This window comes from Schistocerca serialis, chromosome 2, assembly GCF_023864345.2.
Source record: "Schistocerca serialis cubense isolate TAMUIC-IGC-003099 chromosome 2, iqSchSeri2.2, whole genome shotgun sequence".
Lineage (NCBI taxonomy): Eukaryota > Metazoa > Arthropoda > Insecta > Orthoptera > Acrididae > Schistocerca > Schistocerca serialis.
In genome coordinates this window covers 764,126,367-764,132,078 of record NC_064639.1, presented here as the reverse complement: position 1 = coordinate 764,132,078, position 5,712 = coordinate 764,126,367, and the positions used below count along the sequence as shown (strand labels likewise).

The following is a 5,712-nucleotide window of genomic DNA, read 5'->3' as shown; positions in this document are numbered from 1 at the left end:
ATGGCATAAATCCGTTTTCACCCACACTAGTCCGCAGCTCGTGGTCGTGCGGTAGCGTTCTTGCTTCCCACGCCCGGGTTCCCGGGTTCGATTCCCGGTTGGGTCAGGGATTTTCTCTGCCTCGTGATGACTGGGTGTTGTGTGCTGTCCTTAGGTTAGTTAGGTTTAAGTAGTTGTAAGTTCTAGGGGACTGATGACCATAGATGTTAAGTCCCATAGTGCTCAGAGCCATTTGAACCAATCACCCACACTAATTGTAATAAAGTCCTTATTAAACGACGTTTAGTATAAGTCATAGCTATTTAATTACAGAGATGTAGGTATTAACATCGCTGTTTCCAATGTAAAAACGATAATTTCTGTTGATAGTATTGTAGTTCTAAAACAGTCGTATTCAGCGGCTTTGCTCTCTTCAGAACCAGTGTAATTGTAATAGTTAGCGCTTAATTTTATTTGTCGCGAACATGAAACCGATTGATTTCTTATTCTGATATTGGTGATTTCATAGCAAAATAAGGAAATGAGTCCGGTACAATAGTGGCACAAAGGAAATGTAGCTTTCATTCTGTCTATGTCATTCACGTGTCACTCGACACACGAGTGCTTTTCAGTTTGAGCAAATAAATGTCTTCCACGCACAAAGACAAAATAGATATGCTACTTCTTTGTGGAGAATGCGAAAGGAACGGGGAGAGAATAGTCTTGTTGCGCGTAGGAAGGTATCGCGACAGATGGTCTAACAAGAATGACAAGTCAGCGAACGTATAAAAAAAATCGTTATTGAAGGGGCACTGGAATACTAGGCAGAGGGCAAGGTGCAAGCCTCAACGAGCGGAACGAACGAAATAGGTTTTTTGGAATCTGTTGCTGATAGCCCACATGTTATCTCCACAGAAATTGTGAGCACCTCTGGGTAAGTCAGCTCAGCGCTGTTCATATTTTGCGTGTAGCTTGTATCCGTAACCTGTGTCACTTCAGCAGCAGAGTAACCAGCTGGACTGCAGAAGTTTAACGGAATTCGGTCGCTCTGCTTTCGTGTGACATCAGGACAGTAGGTTCTTCTTCAAAAAATTGTCTGTGTACCAATAAAGCTATGTTTACAAAATAAATATTGGGCCACTGAGAATCCGCACTGGCTGAGGGCAGGTTGAACATCGGAGGCAGTGCAGTGCGAGCGTTCGGTGCGGAATCACTGGAGACTACGTGATTGGTGCTTGCTTGATTGGAGAAACCTTAACGGGTGAAACAGCGCACAGTTTCTTACCGAAATGCTCCCGGCTTTCCTAGAGGAAGTACCCCTTGAAACACGTGTAATTTATAGTGTTTAATCTCTATTATTAATAGAAAATAAAGACTGAATAATAAACAGAATAGTGTAATACATTCATCGGAATAAAGTTCACTAGCTAGTAACATTCGAGAAGCCAGAAAGCAAATAATAAGCCTACAAAATTAATATAGCACAAAAAATAGGACTGCAGATAACATTCTAAAAGATTTTGGTAGCAGATCCTCTACTAATCAACTATAACTGTAAATAACAGCAAAGTAAAAACAGTGAAACAGTTTAAATACCTAGGGAAAATTATAACATACAACTTAGACGAGAAACCTGCATGGCAAGAAAAAAGTAACAAAATAACAAAACCTCAAAAATTAACATGGTCTACATTCAATAATAATGTCTATCAATCAAAACTAGATCAGAACGATGATTCAACCAGAGGTGACATATGGAAGTGAAACTCTTTGCAGAATCACCCAGAAAAACATAAAATCCTCAAAGTAGAGAGCGTAATAGTTAGAACATGCAAAAATATCAGAAAGATGGACAGTGGCGGATAGTGCCAAATGAAGTGGCCCGCAGCGAACTGGAACCCATTCCAGATACCATACTGAAAAAAACATCACTTTTTTTGTCACATTATGTGGACACCAGAGAGCAGATTACCATGAAAAATTATAGAGAAACTTTTGAATGTGAAGCAAGAACTATGATGGATAAATGAATTAGAGAAGATATGAAAGAGCTAGAATGAACTACGTACGATTTGGAAAACAGAAATTTAAAGAAAGTGAAAAACATAAAAATAAGATTTAAACCTATAGCAGACAAATGACGAAGTTGTGGTCATAAGAAGCTTGTATTCTAATTTTTTATTCCCTTTTGAGTATTTCTTTTATATTTGCTTAATATTTTCGTGGTATGATATGGTACCAGCAAGATGGGTACCCTCTCTACTACTTGCTTGTGGCTAGGAAAGCACTCAGCTCATTAGTGGTCCTAGTTATGTCGTAAAGACATTATCATTGGAGTATACATCGCTTGATTTGACGCTACTGGATTTGTTTTGTCTAGGGGAAACTCGAAAGGTGAAATCTAGGCACGTTCCGACAACCCAAGACGGTTTAAAACGTCTCGTTGTTCCATTATGTTCAGTGATGTCAAAGGTGTCTCATCAGTCTGTGCACAAGGCTTCGCACCGTCGAATGTAAACGTGTGTGGCAGTAGAAGGTGGGCATTTCCAACACTTGATGGCATAGATGGAAGTATTCACGAGACCACAATTTTTTGATTTCCTGTTTATTGCTGCTACTGGTGTAATTTTGAAATGTTAGTGTGTATCTTGACATTAAACTCATAGCGCGAAGTTATTTAACAATCGCTAGACGTGAGTTCCCAGTTTCACAAATCCATTCAGTTTTAACATGCATCTCTCTTTCAAGGTGCCGGCAAAAACAAGAGCACAATTGTTGGATCATCCTTAGGTGCCAAGTGCTTTGCCTTCCATTTGATGAGTCGATGCAGCCAACTTTTCTCCACCATTCCGCTTTTGTAAGTAGACTCTCTTAGCTGCGCCAAGCTAAAGTACTCCGTCAACCTGACGCGACAATTCCGTATATGAAATGATAATTAAATCAAGACCCTAAGCTGTCGACAGGCGTTGATACACATCAACGGGGACAGTTGAAAACATGTGCCCCGACCGGGACTCGAACCCGAGATCTCCTGCTTACATGGCAGACGCTCTATCCATCTGAGCCACCGAGGGCACAGAGGATAGTGCGACTGCAGGAATTTATCCTTTGCACGCTCCCTGTGAGACCCATATTCCCAACTTAATGTCCACACACTACATTAGTAGTGTCCCTGTCCATTATACTCATTACTCGCGGCATATAATCTTACCGAGTCCCATAAGAATTCGGGCAATGCGTGTGCACCCAGCACAGAAGAAGAAGGTCAATGGCTGGTTAGTCTTAACTGTATGAAGATGGTATCTGTTCTTTCGGTTCTTTCGGACATGTCCGGAAGAACAGATACCATCTTCATATAATTCCGAATATGTATACAAACTTCCATGGCTGTCATGTTCAAAGCAGATAAATACTAAGTTCTAAATATTGTGAATATTCCTAAACTGCTAATCGGGTTTTGATACGTGAAAGGCCGTTGATTTAGTCTCTTTTTAGATCTACGATAATAGCAGCAGAAATTACCACAGTTCCATTTGGAAAAACGAAGTTGATACAGATATGAAAACAGGCCGTACGTCATTTAGTGAGGATGTTTCCCCAATTCGTTTGGGTGAAAACAGAATTACGATATCTTAAAGGGCTGAGGAAATATGAGAGGTGACCAGCATGCCTTGATACGCTCAGACTTGTCTACCCTGCTTTGACGCCAGTTAGATGGTGACATGCTTCACGCGACACAAATAGATCGACACCCGCGGTGATTATTGTGTGTCCTCTTCGTCAGGCTTTCCTGGTGGCCGTCTCTCAGGGTGCCACTTCTGTTCCCCCAGCAGCTGCTGTAATCAGAGGCGACCATTGAGCGAGGCGGCGCGGCGTCGCGAGATATGAAATTAGTTCAGGCGCAGGGAGGTGTCGGGCGCATTAAGCGCACCCGGTGGCGCTGTCAGTAGCCATCCTGCGTGCCAGACCCTGGCGTAGTTAGCGCCCGCGCCGTGGCTTTCCTGTTGTCTCAACGGTGAGTGGAAGGCGACAGATGCGAAAGAATACGGTCTCTGCGTCACTACTAATACAGCAGGTAGCTGAGAAGAGAGTGCCTGCGCGGGGTGTGGGGAAACACTCCTTCCTCTCTCTCCCTTCCGTCTCTTGGCTGCTCTGTCAGTGGTCAGTGATAACAGGTCATCCGGAAAATATTGCCCCACTATTAGAGTTAATTGCCAGTCCTGCTGTGTCATGATTCGTTCTTCCGTTCAACTGTATATTCAAAGAAGGGCAGTACGTACTGACTCTGAAATGAATATTTTATCCATAGTAATAACTGTGTATTTAGGCAGTGAATTGCGTTTTTTTATCTTCATATTGAATAATTAGGATCACGTAACAACTTCATTTTCTCTTCTTTTCTTTTCTGTTTCCTGGTTTTCCAGTGCACCATTGTCTTCTCCCCACGTTGTCTTTTCCTTCCCTTTGCCCATGTCGTTCCGGATTTCTTACTTGTTCTGCCTTGAAAGCCTTAGTGTTTTATTCTTAAAAAGGTTTCATTCTGTTCATTCTGTTAGTTCGCATTCTTCGATGTTGTTTCTATTTAGTTCTTTTCTTATTTCTGTAAAACGCCCGGTTGTCGATTTCATTATCTAGAAATACAGGAATATTTGTTCCATTAGCTTATCATCATTCTTTCGGTAGAGGTGTCCAAAGAAGATTAATCTTCGCTCTCCCATTATTTGGTATATTTTCGTAGATATCCTCTTTATTGCTCATCTTCCTGCCGCCTGTATTTTGTATTGCACCCACTATTTTGTCTAATAATCCGTTTTTTAGAAACCTCTATTCAGTCCAGCTTATAGTTCATCGTTAAGCATTTGCGTGCATGTAAACGTTCTGGTCTTATCACTTTGATATAATGACTTAGTTTTGTTTTCTCCGATATGCATTTCTTATTGTAGAACTGTTTGTCAAAGTTACGCTCTTCCCATTTTATTAAGACATATGGTTTCCTCAAGATATTTGCATGTACTAATTCCCTCTATCTTACCTATCTGTGAATGTATGTATCTTGGCGAATTTTTTATTTTTATTGTGCATTTATCTTTATCTTGAAATTCTGAAATTTTTTTCCGAAACATTTAGTCGAATAACAGCATGTAACAGTTTGCAAAATCTTCTGCAAAAGACATGCAGTTTACCTTAATTCCATTCGTTTTTCTTCCCAAATTTATTGGTTCAGTTTTCTGATTTTTAGCTTCAAATTCCAGGTCCTTAAAACTTTTTCTAAAACGCAGTTAAACAGTGAAGGTGATTAGCCATATCCTTCTCTTACACCAGTTTTTCTTTCAAATGGCTCAGATATTTCACCCATAAATTTAACTTTTAGGTATCCCGTTTGTTGGAGTTTCGCGAATTATGTTTGCTAATTTTGCTTTAACGCCAAACTATCCAATGATTCCATCTATCGTTTCTCTGTATACCGAATCAAATGCTTTCTTGAAATCAATAAGCGACATTGTTACAGATGTGCTGGTTAACATTCTGTGACGAATTATTATTTTGAAGTTATAAATCTCTTCAGTGCAGGATCTTCCCTTTCGAAAACCGTCCTGATATTCTCCCAGTTGTTTCTCTAAACTCTTTAACTCTGTTGAGAAGGATTTTTGATAACATTTTGTATCCCAGTGTGGCGTTGTGTCTTCTCCTTCTCGCTTACGAAGGGGTGTGTTGTCATCCTTTCACACAAAT

The 5,712-nt window shown here is 40.5% G+C and overlaps 1 non-coding gene across 1 annotated transcript; it reads right to left on the bottom strand.

Moving 5' to 3' along the window:
• Window positions 1–2,979: 2,979 nt before the first annotated feature.
• Trnat-ugu (transfer RNA threonine (anticodon UGU)) lies at window positions 2,980–3,054 on the bottom strand. Its single transcript has one exon. It is a non-coding gene; the product is annotated as a tRNA-Thr (tRNA).
• Between the last annotated feature and the right edge of the window lie 2,658 nt (window positions 3,055–5,712).